Source organism: Lutra lutra, chromosome 5, assembly GCF_902655055.1.
Source record: "Lutra lutra chromosome 5, mLutLut1.2, whole genome shotgun sequence".
NCBI classification, from domain to species: Eukaryota; Metazoa; Chordata; class Mammalia; order Carnivora; family Mustelidae; genus Lutra; species Lutra lutra.
Genome location: NC_062282.1, coordinates 128,827,769 through 128,845,036, shown reverse-complemented (window position 1 = coordinate 128,845,036; position 17,268 = coordinate 128,827,769).

Below are 17,268 nucleotides of genomic sequence, written 5' to 3'. Positions count from 1 at the left end.
GAATGAGGGGCAGAAAAAAATGAATGTGGACAAGGGGTTCTAAATTTGTTGAAAATCTTAATTGCAGTGATACCAGAACAATAAGTTTACATCATCTAATTTTAACAGCATTCTAAATATTATTGTAAAAATTATGACATTGCAAGTTAGAAAGGTTATGTAACTTAGCCCGAAAGAAAGCCTGATGCCTCAGTCAAACCAAAGAGTGTGACACCAAAAACTCTATTATTCATTCTGCCATGCTGTCCATAGGTTTCTCTGCTGTATAATTAAGTTGTATGTGTTCTTTGGGAAAATGTCTCTTTAGGTTCATTTTCAGTCAGATTATTTTGGGGGTTATTGGTGTTGAGTTATATGGGTTGCTTATATTATCTTCAATATTACCATTCATCAGGTATATCATTTGCAAAATCCTTCTCCAGTTTAGTAGTCTTCCTTTTCATTTTGTTTGAGCACCTTATGTTTGCTTTCAGTGCTACTTCTGGTTTTTTGTGTCCACCATCTGGAATAATAGAGTAAAAAATTTCCTATAATGATCACTTCAATTGTATTCTACAAATTTTGATATGTGATCCTTCTCTTGCTTTGTCATCCCTAACTTTTTAAATTTGCCTTGGGATTTTCTCTATAATGCATGGTTTGGTTAAACTTATGTCTTCCCTTATAAATATATACAATATCTTCCTTTATATTTTCATTTTTACTTTCCAATTTTTCATTTTAATCCATTCACATTTTTATGGTTATGTTTGGAGTTATTTCTAATACTATTAGATACTTTCTATATCTTTATTCTTTATTCTTTAATTTATTTTTATCTTTATTCTTTATTCTTGCTACTCCCACTCTGCTTTCTTGATTTCATAATTTGTATTTGTTTTTTCATTTGCATATACATTTTTATTGACTCCTTAATTGTGTCTTTTAAAATTTTGATAAGCTTATGGTGGAATGTGAATGATATTCTTGATCATTAAATCATATATCACTTTAAAGAATATAAAATGAATAAATATATGATGATTTTTGCATATTGCAAGTAAAAAGTATGCAAAATATAACAAAATTTGGGTAAAAATGATTGACATCTCAGAAAAATTAACAAAAATTGGAGGGGGTATGTCTTCCTTGGAGATATATTACATTGTCTTTTGTGGTTTAATTCTGTGGTCTTGTAAGTCTAATCATTTTTCATAAAAATTACCATGATAATTATTTTTTAAAGATCTACTTAAATAATAATGAATTTGTTGTAAATGAAAAAATTAACCATTTGAAAGCTTCATAACAATATATTAAGGGAGGAAAAATAAGCAGAATCATAATTAAGTTTGAAGTGTTTTATTTTGATTCTTAATAATTATTTAAATTAGGTTCCCATTAAAGTGGTTGTTTGGATTATCTTTTTAAAATCTCATTTTAGGTAACATTTTAAAAAGTATCTATTTATTTACTTTAGAGACTGTGCACATGAGTGAGGGAAGGGGCAGAGGGAGAGAATCTTCAAGCAGACTGCCCACTGAACCATGGAACTCCATGCAGGGCTTGATCTCATGACCCATGAGATCATGACCTGAGCCAAAACCAAGAGCTAGATGCAAAACTGACTGAGCCACCCTAGGGCGCCTCATTTTACACAACTTTAAACATAATTTTTTATCATCTTTTGCTATAATGAAATAACCAGGGATGCATTTGCTTGGCTGCACTTTGTAGAGATTGCTTTATTTGAGAGACTTAATAAAGTTCTTGAAATGAGTTTGGAAACTAATGTTTCTTTAAATGTTCAGTAGTAATATTTCAAATAGAATAGGGTTGAAAATGTAATAATCTGTAAAGAACAAACTCTGTATGCCATAATTTGACATGCAGTTACAAGTGATAAAGAAAAATCATCTTAAGTTATACTAGACTGAGATACTAAATTTTCAAAATCTGCCATTGAATAAAATTAATTTATTCACAAACCAGTTTTCATCAGCAGCACATGAAATGCAGTACAAAGCATGTAAACATTTAGCAAATCCCCAAAGTGAAGTGTTGTAGAGATTTCATTGAAAAAATAAAAATTCAATATTTATTATTTATTTTCTACAAAGCACATTTACCACTTTTCTGTGGGAAATAGAGCAATGTAAAACATAAAATTTCTATCAATTTAAAATCTAATAAACTATAAAATTATCACAAATTTAAAATGTTATAGAATGGATATGTTATATAATGTACCTGGTATTATATATAGCATTATATTTATAGTATGTAACATATATCTGTTGTACAGCATGTGTAATATATTTGTGTTATATCAGTATAATGTGTAGTATAATAAAAATGAAATTTTATAACATTTTGTAAAACATATCTGTAATATACTTGTTTTAAATTTTTGATAATTTTATAGTTAAGTTTTTCTGTCTCATTAGACTTTAAATTATTAGAGTTACTATGTGGGGAGCTTCAGATGTAATGGTAATACTCATTTCTTGATCTGCTTACTGGGTAAATGGATATGTTCAGTTAGTAAAAATTAAGTTGTTCATTTGTGATTTATGCACTTTTATAAGTGTATATTTTACTTAAAAAATAATTTACTTAATCCATTTATATCACTGAAGGTAATTCAAAAAGTACAACTTATTTGAAATGATGTCAAATACTAGCTGGACAAAGTTACCTATGTGAGTTTGTTGCCTGGTGTAAGTAGTTTATGATATTCATGGTCAAAGACTAGGGTCAGGAGGGAAACATGTATTGTATTCTCTTAAGAGGAAAGAGAAAGATTTAATTTTCACATTGAACCCAGAAGTTCTCTTGTAGTATTTTTTAAGTATTTCATTGGATGATGTAATTAAAAAGGTCTATTTTTTTTCTTCATGGCTCAAAGGATTTCACTGCATGCTAAAATCCAACTGTATCAGCTCTATATGCTCTGCTTTACTTTCTTTTAATATTTTGTATGGACCATTTAGAAAGAAAATTCAGACATAATATAAGCATAGATATTTTGTGAGGCAAAGTGATCATTTGCTACTATAAATCTAAATGAGAAAAGCTTGACTGAACCATTATAGAGGAAAATCAAAGTGTAGTATCTTTCATTTCCTCTTTCCAGATATTTTTCTTTATTTCTTAAATTATGATGTTACCTAATTTATCCTTTGAGTTTAGATGAATTCCAATAATAACAGAAATCAGTTCTGCTCTCAGTGTTTTCCCTTAGGATCTTTGAGCCATGAAACATTCCCTTGGGATATGTGAATCAGCAAATATCAAATACATGGAGTAGAAAATAGGTCACATAGAAATTTTTAAAAGTGATATGTCAGTGTAGACTCCTCACCAGGGATGGGATTGGATTTAAGACGGTTAGGATTTTGGTATGCAGAGAAAAATAGAAGATGTGAAAAGATAGCTTTAAAGAGAACTATAATTTTAGCAGAAGCTGAAAATCTTAAGAGAGCTCACCAGGATTCCAAGTTTCACAAAATTTGGTAACCATTTTGGTCATCTCCAAAATCTGAGATTTTTGATAAGTGACATGAATTTCTTCTATAATTTTGTATCAGACAGAGACACCATGGAAGGCCAAATCCATAGGTTATTAAAACAAACAAAAAACAAAACAACAGCAACAACAACGAAAAACAATACTTCAACTACCTCTAAGCAGATTTAAGTTGGTTTTAAAATCACATCTTGAAGATTTTTTTTTAATCTTTAAATTTTATTATTTTTATTTCTAAAGATTTTTATTTATTTATTTGACAGAGAGAGAGATATCACAAGTAGGCAGAGAGGCAGGCACAGATGGGGTGGAAGCAGGCTCCCCACTGAGCAGAGAGCCTGATGCGGGGCTGAATCCCAGGACCCTGAGACCATGACCTGAGCTGAAGGCAAAGAATAACCCACTGAGCCACCCATGTGCCCCTTGAAGATGTTTTGTTAAGGAAAATCTTCTACCAGCAATTTAGAAATGCTGTGATTTATCATGAACATTTGTCCTGTGAAATGAGAAGATTCCTATTTTTAGGAAAGGCAGAGAATTCTATCAGAAGTTTCTATCAGAAATGATGCAACTCCATCCACAACCATAAATTATAGTAAAAATTATGTGTTTTTAGAAGCTGCATTATTTATGTTTCTATATATCACACTACCCACTGATGCCACACATATTTATTAGATGAATAAGCTAAATAATTGTGATTTCTTGTAAAGTCTCATCAACTTTTATAGGGTAAAATTAATAGTCTTTATCTCAGCATTTAGAATCCACTTTAATTTGATACCAAGTTATACTGTTCTGTGTGAGGAAACAACATGTATTTTGAAGTAGAACAGGCATGTATTGAAGTTTGCTGCTAATGGCTGTTTTTGTAACGCATAGACTAAATTGTGCAGGAACTTAGATTAGAAGCTTTACACTTAGTAAAAAATTATTTTTTTGCTTTGGCATTGCTGAAACTATTACACAAAAAATTTCATAAAGGAAGTATCTAACATACCAAAAAATGTATGTATAAATATAATCTTAAAACTTCTTCCATTTAGTTTATTTGAAGAGCTAATCTACTTGAAGAAGCAATTAAAATGCTTTCATTTTAAGTGTATATTAAATAAATCAAATATGATGATGTTGTAAACATTCATTATAGATTTATTTTGATATTTGTTCTGCATAAATTACAGATATATGCATAATTTTATCTTTAACGATCTAATAGCATTTGATAATCAAGACACACAACCATGTACTACTTACAAGTGATGATGTTTAGCTAATAAGATGACTGTTTCATTGCCTAATTTATAAATAAACCAGAGATGTATTAGCAAAGCTATTCTTTAGCTTTCTTGCCTATGAATATCTTATCTTTATTAACTTCATTATGTTTAGTATTTATATTATTGATAATTTTTCCATCACTTTCACAATCCAAATGTCCTAGACTGTATGAGAAATTCCTTTTATTTTTAATTTAACTATGTTTATTTAAACTGCCAAAAATATATACTTTGTGTTTTCCAAGTCAATGCCAGGAATTACTTGGGCCCTCAATCTTAGTGTGTGATCTAATTTCAAAATAAGAAGGGCATGTGCAATATATCTTATTAGCACCTTTTGGCCAATGAAATAGAAAAAGTCTTCTGAAGGGGTGTAGTATAAAGAAAATAAATCAAATTGAGGAAGATTTTAGACTCTGCCTCTGTTGCTTTATGTGCTAGAATAGGGGTGTGGTAATGGACCCAAAGTGACTATATTTTACCCACTATGGGGAAAGAAGGTGATAAAGCAATTATAAATGTAATTTTAGTGACATGATAATATCAAGTTATTGGGGAAAAAAAAACAACCTGGAACTGCCTACCTCTAGGATTTTGTGACAGAAAATACATATAGACATACCTCAGAGGTACTGTGGGTTTGGTTCCAGACCAGTGCAATAAAGCAAATATTTCTATAAAATGAGTCAAATTAATTTTTTGGTTTCCCAGTGCCTTTAAAAGTTATGTTTACACTATACTGTAGTTTATGCAGTGTGCAATATGATTATATCTTAAAAATATACATAAAAATCTTAAAAATGTACATACTAAAATTAAAAAATAATTTCTAGCTAAAAAATGTTCCCCACCAACTGAGCTTTAAGTGAGTCATAATGTTCTTGCTGGTAGGGGGTCTTGCCTCAAATTTGATGACTGCTGACTGATCAGGTAGTGGTTGATGATGGTTGGGTGGCTGTGGTAGTTTCTTAAAATAACATAACAATGAAGTTGTCCTCATTGGCTGCCTCTTCCTTTCATGGATGATTTTTCTGTAGCATATGATGCTGTTTGATAACATTTTATCCACAATAAAATTTTTCTTTATAAAATTTATTTAAAAATTGGAGTCCTCTCAACCCTTGCTGCTGCTTCAGCAAGTAAATTTATGTAATATTCTAAATCATTTGTTGTCATTTCAATGATCTTCCCAGGGTCTTTACTAGGAGTAGAGTCCATTTCAAAAAACCACTTTTTTTTTTTTTTTTGTCATCCATAAGAAGCAACTCCTCATGTATTATAATTTTATCATGAGACCGTAGTAGTTGAGTCACATTTTCAAGCTCCACTTTTAATTCTAGTTTTTTTGCTATTTCTGCCACATCTGCAGTTACTGTCTCCATTGAAGTCTTAAACCCCTCAAAGTCATCTGTGGGGGTTGGAATCAATTTCTTCCAAACTTCTATTGATACTGATATATTGAGCTCTTCCACTGAATCATGAATGGCCTAAATGGTATCTAGAATGGTGAATCCCTCCCCAAATATTTTCAATTAACTTTGCCCAGATCCATCACAGAAATCCTATCTATGACAGGTAGAGCATTACAAATAGTATTTCTTACTATTTCTTAAATAGTAAGAAGTGAAAGTAGAAATTACTCCTTGGATTTATGGGCTGCAGAATGAATATTGTGTTAGCACGCATGGAAATATCATTAATCTGATTGTATATTTCCATCAGAGTTCTTGGACATTCAGGTGAATTGTCAATGAGCAGTAATACAGTAATATTTTGAAAGGCATCTTTTTTTTTTTGAGCATTAAGTCTCAGCAATAGTCTTAAAATATTCAATAAACCATGTTGTAAACAGATATGCTGTCATCCAAGCTTTGTTGTTCTATTTATAGAGCACAGGCAGAGTAGACCTAGCATAATTCTTAAGCACCTCAGGATTTTTACAATGGTAAATGAACATTGACTTCAAGTAAGGTCACCAGCTGCATTAAACCCTAAGAAGAGAGTCAACCTGTCCTTTGAAGCTTTGAAGCCAGATACTGTGACTTCTCCTCTGTAGCTATGAAAGTTCTAGATGGCATCATCTTCCAATAAAAGGCTTCATATACACTGAAAATCTGTTGCTTAATGTATCCCCTTCATGAATTATCTTAGGTTTTCTAGATACCTTGCTGCATCTTTTAAATCAGAACTCACTGTTTCACCTTGCAGTTTTACGCTACTGAGATGGTTTCTTAAACCTCAGGAATGAGCCTCTGCTAGCTTTAAGCTTTTCTTCTACAGCTTCCTTACCTCTCTCAGACTTCATAGAGTTGAAGAGTGGCAGGCAACTTGCTTTGCATTAGGATTTGGCTTAAAGGGATGTTGTGTCTGGTTTGATCTTCTATCCAGACTGCTCAAACTTCCTCCATATCGAAAATAAGGCTCTTTTTCTTTTTTAATTTCTTTCAAAACCTTTTCCTTTGCATTCATAACTTGGCTGTTTGGCACCAGAGTCCTACTTTCAGCGTTTCTTGGCTTTGAAAATATCTTCCTCCCTAAGGTTAATCATTTCTTTTGAAGTTTCTTAACTATGTTCATTGATATCCTTTATGTTTATTCAGTCAAATCTTTGTTTCAAATTTTTGGCATTAATTCCCTGAAAGACTGGCAAAAGTATTTTTACATACATGGTTGATTTTCACATTACATAGTTAATATTTATAAATTTTATGTTTCTTTTGCACATCTTTATAGCTTTAAACTTTTTTTTTTAAAGATTTTATTTATTTATTTGAAACAGAGAGAGAGATCACAAGTATGCAGAGAGGCAGGCATAGAGAGAGAGAGGAGAAAGCAGGCTCCCCGCTGAGCAGAGAGCCCAACGCGGGGCTCGATCCCAGGACCCTGAGATCATGACCTGAGCCGAAGGCAGAGGCTTAACCCACTGAGCCACCCAGGCGCCCTAAACTTTTTTTTTTTAAAGGTTTTATTTATTTATTTGACAGAGATCATAAGTAGGCAGAGAGGGAAGCAGAGAGAGAGAGAGGGGGAAGCAGTCTCCCCACCGAGCAGAGAGCCCGATGTGGGGCTCGATCCCAGGACTCTGAGATCATGACCTGAGCTGAAAGCAGAGGCTTTAACCCACTGAGCCACCCAGGTGCCCCTAGCTTTAAACTTTTAAGAGCGAAATCACATACAGAAATACATACTATTCAAAACGTAAAAGTCAACAGTTGCCTAGAATGTAGTTTACAATATAGAGTTTACAGACAATATGGACTCTACATAATCCACCTGTCAGTATACAGAAAATAGTGTATCATACTGAACTCCGGTGAGAAGCATTTCAGCCCAGGAAAACCCATTTTCAATTCTTCTCTATGTGTAGAGAATAGACACCAAACCATTTTCCATATATCTGTATATATTTTTAACCAAATTCTGGTTTAAAAATCACAAACTGGGGTGCCTGGGTGGCTCAGTGGGTTAAGCCGCTGCCTTCGGCTCGGGTCATGATCTCAGAGTCCTGGGATTGAGCCCCGCATCGGGCTCTCTGCTCAGCAGGGAGCCTGCTTCCTCCTCTCTCTCTGCCTGCCTCTCTGCCTGCTTGTGATCTCTCTGTCAAGTAAATAAATAAAATCTTTAAAAAAAAAATCACAAACTGACCACATGTAAATGCAAATACAAATATTAGGAAAGTTTTAACATATATAGGGGAAAACATGTATTATGCACTGTGATGAGTTTTTTTTAAATTTTATTTATTTATTTGACAGAGAGAGATATCACAAGCAGGCAGAGAGGCAGGCAGAGAGAGAGGAAGGGAAGCAGACTCCTTGCTGAGCAGAGAGCCTGATGTGGGGCTCGATTCCAGGACCCTGAGATCATGACCTGAGCCGAAGGCAGAGGCTTAACCCACTGAGCCACCCAGGTGCCCCTGCACTGTGATGAGTTTTTACAGTCTAGCTTAAAGGCAAAGGTGGTTTTATGTCCAAGTTAGAACTTTATGGTATCATCCTTTTACTGGTCCTGAGCTCTGCTAACTCTTTTAGGTTAATAATTTCCAACTTTTGATTTGAAGTGAGAGACCTTGAACTTTTGCTTTCACTTGAACATTTACAGGCCATTCTAGATTTATAAATTGGCTTAATTTCAATATTGTTGTGTCTCTAGGAATAGAGAGGTCCAAGGAGAGGGAGAGAGATGGGGGAAATGGCAGGTTGGTAGAGCAGTTAGAACACATACAACATGTATCAGTTAAATTTGCCATCATTTATGGGCATGGTTCATGGCACCCCCTAACAATTACAATAGTTACATCAAAGATGACTGATTATAGATCTTGATGACAAATATAAAAATAGTGAAAATGTTTGAAATATTGTGAAAATTAACAAAGTGAGCAAATACTATTGGAAAATTTATGCTGATAGATTTGCTTGACATAGGTTTGCCACAAACCTTCAATTTGTAAAACACAGTATCTGTGAAGCACAATAAAGCAAAATAAAATAAGATATGTCTATATCTGGAATAGAGCCTGAAGAAGTTCATGCCTAATGATATTTTCAAAAACAAAGGGTATCTTGGTGAGCAATTAAAAGGTACTGATAGTGCTATTTTTAATGATATAACAACAATCAAAATGGCAGAATAGTTAGAAAGAACTGGGAAAGGGAAAGCCAATAAGATACTTTTCTGGTATCACATTATTACCTGGGAGTCTGGCAGTTGTGATAGTATATTAGCTATACTGTACCCACTCAGGAGCAATCAGATTTCCCACAGTAGAAAGACTGTAAAATGTTCCCCATGCCAGTCACCATTTCAACAGCAAAACACAAGGGGCTCAAGTGGGCTTACATACTCTCAACAAATACTGGGTGAACAATAGATTATTCTGACTCAGGATAAATCCTGAGTCCAGGATTAAAAATAAAATCACACTAATTTTTGGTAGCCTGGAAGACTGTTCACATGCTCAAGTCTGCACACTCTTAGAATGTCTGGAGAGATAATCTCTGATCTACTAGTCTCTGGGTGAACATAGGAACAAAACTGTAAACTCCATCAACTGCAAGCCACACCTACATACAATTGTAAAGGGTAAAAATGTAATTGCCTGTGTGGTTTAAGTACAGCCTTTGATTAATAAGTAGTTTATGTAGACCATGGAAAGCCAGATTAGGATAAAAATAAAGGAAAAATTCTGAGCAGGGCCATTAAAGGTTGTATAGTGTGGAAGAAATAGACTTCAAGGAATTTATCTAACCAAGTCTAAATAAAGACCAAATAAAGGCAAGTCCCAAGAAAAGAGGGGTGGAATTTCAGGATCCAGAGATGTTACAATAGGTTACATAAAACTATATTCTATGCAATGTAGAAAATTATATATTTAACTTATATAAAATAGAGTATATTTTATAAAATGTTAAATTTTTAACAAAAGTTATGAGACCCACAAACCCAAAATTTGACCTGTATGTAGGGGAAAAAAAGGCAAAAGAGACTAATTTTAGGGATTAGTTCTTGCCCTGATGCTGGACCAGGAAGACCAAAAGTTCAAAGCACCTAGTATAAATATGTTCAAAGAACTAAAACCACTTTATAAAAATTACAGGATATAATAATGCTAATAATAATGAAAAGAAGTTTTCAAAGGCAATTCTGGAGGTGAAAACTACAATGACCAGATGAAAATTTCGTAAAAGCATCTGAGGAGTGTAATTGAGTTGCAGAACAGATTTGATCTGAAGTGGACCAACCAAGATGGTATATTCTAGGCAAGAAAAAAACATGAGGAAAAATGAACAGTCTCCAACATGTGGGATACCACCAAGAATATCAACATATGTATAATGGGAATATCAGGAAGGGTAGGATAGAAAGGAGTGGGAAAAAAATGTGAAGAAATATGGTTTAAAATGTCCCAACTTAGAGGATGAAAACCATTACATTACACATATAAGCTCAATGAAACTGAAGAAGGATAAACACAAAGGGACTCAAACCCAGAAATATCAGTCAAATGTTGAAAAACAAAGATAAAATTTTGAAGGCAGTAGAGGAAAATGACTCAACCATATGGAGGAACCATGAAAAAAATTTTAAAAAACTTTTCATCTGACATGGAGGTCAGAAGATACATTCAACACACTGGAAGAAATAATGTAATTCATCCAAGAATCCTATATTCAGCAAAATTATCTTTCAAAAAATGTCAAGTAAATATTCCTATATAAACAAAACTGACAGGTTCCATTGGTAGAGACCAGTCTTAAAAGAAATACTGAAGGAAATTAATTAGACTGAAAGGAAGTGGCCCCAGACATTGATAACAATTCATGAGAAAAAGCCAAAGCACTACAATAAAAGAAATTATGTAGGGAATTATAAAAAAGAGTGTAAACACACATTTCTTTTCTCCTTATTCTTTTAACTGATTTAAAAATACTTGCACCTTAAAATGACCGTGTTTTGAAAATGTCAGTATGAATTTTTCCCTCTTGAAGATGTGCCTGGTAGTGGAGAACAGAGTGAATGTGAAGAGTAGAATAGACTGAAGACTTTTTTACTTTTAGAGAACTAGGGTGGGAGAGAGCTTGAAACAGTTCAGATCAGAAAAAGTGAGAAACATTGAGGCCATGTTCTTTCTAGAATCCATGATGACAGGTGTGAAGAGCATTTAGTAAACATGTGACTTGAGGTTTGAGTGGAGTAGAAGTCCAAGGATAGATTCCTAGAAGCACTGTGAAACGTGAACTTCTTTGATTCATTTCTTTTTACCTACTCTCTGGTAGTCTGGTAGTTGGGGTTTTAGCTAGGCTTATGTCCAATAATTTGAATCTTAGAGATTTATAGAGCTAGAAGCTTGGTCTGTCTTGGCAAGTAATTTGTTGCCTTTATACAGTTTATATAAGGTTCAATAGAATCAGAAGAGTGAATTTGGAGGGAGATGGGGTTTATTTAACACTGAGAGAAAAATTCATCTGTGTGAATTTATAATTGGAAAACTAAAATATTCCTGCAACAAGAAAATAAACTCAGAGTTCAATTTAACTTATCAAAAATACTGTTTGATTCTATGCTAGGCATTATATTATGGATATCTCATCAAAGTGCTTTGAGGTAAATGTTTTGTTGGATAATTTTTTGGAGAAAGTTCAGAAGTCCCAGTTTTTAATTGTTTTAAACTTTGCTTTGTTTGTATGGGAAAGCATATGTATAATAATGGGTGATAGAAAATTTGACAAGTTAGCTAAGAGTTGTTTTTAATTACTTGATTTTCAATTTTTCTCTGACAGTTCCTATGCACTTATATTCTCCCATTATAGTATTAATGTCAAAAGAGAGAAATTCCATCAAGAATACTTTTCCTACATATTCCATAGTCACTATAGTATTGATTTAACAAAGCCTCCTTGATGATGTTACAAAATTATGACATTTAAAACATTTCCATGGAATTATCCTGATATACCTGATCATAAATGACCATCACACTTTTTAATATACAGCATGATTTTTGTTTGCTTACTGGGAAATTTGAAGTTAATTAATGGTTACTTTAAAATTTATTTCCCAGACAAAACCAATACCCTCCACGCATGTTATAAAGGTGCTACAGCTCGGATGTGTGCACCATATTTGGATGTAGTGGCTTTTACTTAATAATAAACAGCCATGTTTACCCATCTGGAATAATTGATCTCGATTTCATTTTTTTTCTTTTTTCTTGTTTTTTTCCATCAAAATTTTATACATACTGCCAGGTGGACTCAAACTGTCAGAGCCTTCATAAAATGAGAGTGAAGAACATGTTTATTTTGTTTGCTAGACTTTCACAGCAAATTATAGTAATGTGGGACTACCTTTAGGATTTATTTTATAATGACTCCCACTGATTTAGGACAAACAGAAATTGGGTACTATTAATAGGCCAACTGCAACTAGATAATTGGAACAAAGACAATGGCTAGTCTTCAAGCCACTGTTTAGCTGTTAATGAATATACATGCTTTAAACAAAAGGAAAGGGAATCATCTTCAAAAAATGTGTGCAACCCCAATATTTTCATGATGGAACATTTTCTTAATATGCTAGTATTTATTTCCTAAGGACTTAATACAGTCTTCCTGCCATCTTGTCTAGTAATGTCTTCTCCCTGGAAGTCAGGCCTTCCCTGGGACAATTACTCTGAATTGGAGCCGTTTAGTTCAAAATTTGTATATCCCAGTATTTAAAACAGTTGGATCCTCAGAATAATACTTTTTCTTCATGCTTTTGTACTTATTGTTCTCTTTTTGTTTCATTGTTGGGAAGAACTGCAGTGATGTTTTCCTAATTAGGAGTGTATTTTTCAGCACATTTTTGAGGCCTTGCTTCATTATGAGATGAATGAATAAGCTCGGGGTCAGTAGTAAAGACTGAATACCAAACAGTTAAGATCACCAGTATGAAGTAGCTGTAATCGTGCACCAGGCTTTAGTATCCCCTGCAATTTCTCACTTTAGTTTACTATAAAACTCAAGGCAAACAAATGGCAAAGCAGCAAAGAGAATCAGATCCCGAGGGTCTTGCAGTGCATCACTGCAGTTTAGTTTAGCTGCTAACAGCTAACATTGAAAACCAAAACAACAAAAAATACGCATTGAAAAAATTGTGCAGACTTGCTGCAACCCTCTGTACTCATTGGCTTTTAACCTAACTTATATACATCTGATTGTGCCCCCCAAAATTTTAGAGTTTCCACTGTAGTAAATTGGAATTTGTTTTGTTTAATAAAAATATCGCCAGATAGCAACTGTCAGTTAGAAAATTAGATTTAATTTCCCTTTATGAGTAATTAGCTGTTAGCATCTCAGCTCTTCATATGCATATAATTAACTTTTCTAATCAAATATAACTTCTTTGGTGTTGAAGATAATACTATGAGCTTTGTCATCAAATATTACACTTCCTTTTCATGATGGATTTAAGTTAAACAAATTGTTTACTCTATTGTACTCATGGGATTTTTACATGTAAATGGGAAGCAAACAGGAAAGAATGTAAAGAGTTTCTAATGTCAAGTTTTCTTTGTTTGGAAAGACACTTCAGTTCTAAATTTCTATTTTAAAGATGCGATTGAGACTGAAATTGCAATCAGGTATGTGAAGCTTTGGATATGAGCAGGTACTTGGTTGCTGCATTCTACACTGTGCCTCAGGTCACCCAGAGCATCATTTACATCAAAATGATTCAATGCAAGTCCGGCTCATTGCCCATTATTCTGGGCGAGATCTCAGAGATAGAGCTACATGATCTAAACCTAACAGTTTAAGAAGTGACAAATCCGGCTACATTACTTAATTTGGCAATATATAATTTTAAAAGGTAATTGAATATTTGATTGAACTTATAAATTTAATTTGTAGAGAGGCATGATCTTTTAAACAGAAATTTAATTAATGCTTATTTCTGAATTAACTATGTAATCACTCTCAAATGGTGGTTTGCTTTGGATATTAGGAACCCAGACATGGCCTCTAAGAAAGATGGGAAGTACCGAATGACTGTTATATATTTGATATTGCAAAAGCAGTAAATGTGGGAACATCTTTACAAAATGGTTGCTCATTGAAAACGTGCCAATCCTATTAACATTATATGTATAGATTTTGTTCAACTAAGAAAAATCCTTGCTGGCTCAAACAGTTTAAGAAAGGAAAGGGTTATTACAGTAAATCCAGGTATTCTTCCCTTGACTTGTTAAATAATTCCAAATATTCTAAGGTGCTTTTTCCAGGACCACTACTGAATTATGGCTCTTAGCTACCTATACTGGAAAAGAAAAGTATATATATATATGTATATATATATATATATATTTTTTTTAAAGATTTTATTTATTTATTTGACAGAGAGAGATCACAAGTAGACGGAGAGGCAGGCAGAGAGAGAGAGAGAGAGAGGGAAGCAGGCTCCCTGCTGAGCAGAGAGCCCGATGCGGGACTCGATCCCAGGACCCCGAGATCATGACCTGAGCCGAAGGCAGTGGCTTAACCCACTGAGCCACCCAGGCGCCCAGAAAAGTATATTTTTAAGACAGTATTTGATCTTGCAGAATTTCTAATTTTACCTGAAACAAATCATACTAAATTTTTTTCCTTCGATACTGAGAGAAAAATTTACTCTTCTTTTAGAATAAGAATAAGGGAAAAACCTGAATCTCTCTGAAAAAATTATATAAAACCCATAAAATTAATATATGTTCACTTTTTCCTTAGAATCACAAAATATTTTACCCAATATTAATTGATCACCCCTATAGCAGCATCTTATTTATTTGCTGGTTTTACTATAAAAGATAAACTATCATCAAAAGCTTGTTACTTGTGCACAGTCCATTCCAAAAGCAAAAGCAAAAAATAGCTATCATTAAGTTTTGTGTATTTGTTAAATGTTCTGAGCATGCATTAATTTTAATGGATATGAATATCTAAACATGAGGAAAAATGCATTGCTACTAAACTGATGTTTATTTTTTGCTTTCACATTGTGAATTATTTATTCATACATAGAATATGTTCTGTAGATGTGTACCCAGGGAGTATTAACTCATTTTAATAGGAGTGTTAATATAATTAGTAAATGGAGTCTTCTCTGTTAAACTTATAGCATTTTCCAAACCCATAGAAATTATTAGGTAATACACATGGTTACCTTCCCCTCATGCAGAAAATTCACAATTCTTTGAGTGTGTATATATAGATCTCATTATAAATCAGTTATACTCGATCACCTCCTTTAAATAGATGCATAAAGTAACACAGTTTTAAATTCTCTTTAAAAAATAACATTTCTGGGTGTGCTGGGGTGGCTCAGCTGGTTAAGCATTTGATTCTTGATTTCGCTCAGGTCATGATCTCAGGATTGTGAGATCAGGCTCCATGCTTAGCATGGAGTCTGCTTGTCCCTCTCCCTCTGCTCTTCCCTCCCTCTGCTCTCCCCTCCTTCTACCCCACTCATGTGCCCCTTCCTTTCTCTCTAATTACTAAACAAAATCCTAAAAAAAAAAAAATTCTGGATATATGGCATAACAGATATCTGAGTTAAGACAGAAGATACCTGATTTTATGCTTGTAGTATCTGCATTGTACCAATAGGGAGAGATGAAATTTGCTTCAGCTTTCTAACAAATAAATTACTCTTAATGTATTAATTATACACATTAATGGGGTGAACTTGAATTTTAATACTGGTAAACTAATAACTTTAATTGCCATGGGGTATCTAGTTCTCAAATCAAGAGATACACACACACACATAGACTCACAAACTTGGACACTTTTATGCTCATCTCATTTCCACAAATAAAGAAAAACAAAACAAAGTTCAATGGTGATAGTCAATGAGAGTCCTGGTCCTTTCAAATATAATTGACAGGATGTAGTATAGTCATTTAAATTATATAACTCTCTCAATCTAGTTTTCTTAGCTGTTTATTGACAGTGTTCATATTCTCCAAAAGCCAGTTACTAGAATGAGGCACTGCAGAGCTGTAAATTGTGATCTGTTTTTATAAATTATGCCATGACATATTTTCACATCCTCTATAAACTGTATGAAAATTCATAGAAAGGACAGCATCAAAACTGTATTTTTCAGTTGCTTGTTTATCATAGATAAAATTATATATTTGTGCTCAAAATTGTTTTGCTTAGAAATGGCCTTTAAATTTACTAAACAGTTATAGATTATCTACCAGACTAGAAATGTTGGAAGTGTGAGTACTATAAAATAAAATTTTGGCTTAGAGGAGTCTGTGGTCTTGGTTGGGGACATATTATATTCCTGAAAATACTAAATGGTAGAAAGTGGTGGACAGCATAATTACTGGAAAGATGAATCTTATATTATGCAGACAGCATATGAGACAGCAGGCTTGGGGTTCAAGAAAAGAATAATGTAGAATATGAGAGTTAAGCTGAATTTTTAGGAAAAATGGAAAAGATTTGGAGTGAAGAGAGTAGTGGCAGAAATTACAGAGAGTGCAACATAGAAGTAAATTAAAAAAAATCAGGATTTCATAAAGCATCTGGTTTCACGGGAAAGGAGTATCTTGTTGGGAAGTGGTAGCAGGTAAATTGCATTGTACATTAAGAAGATTTTGAAAAGTCAGTTTTAAAAGTTGGATATCTTCCTCTTAAGAATATGTATTCTTCATCATTCTGATCAGAGGGATGACAGTGATAGTCTGTTTTAGGGGGCATTGTTTGGTGAAACTGAATTCTAGATCAGCAAGTGGACAGACTCTAAATTAAGGTTATGTGTTTACCAAAACAGGGTAAAGAGATTATCTTTGAGTAGCAATTCCTTTTTCCCTATAATGTATTTGTTTCCTAAATTTTTATTCCTTTTTTTTGCACACACAGACACACATGCACACACATGTACACTCAGAGGATCAGCCTTTAATTACCTAAATTGTTCAAGGGAGCCACAATTGGGGAGCTCAAA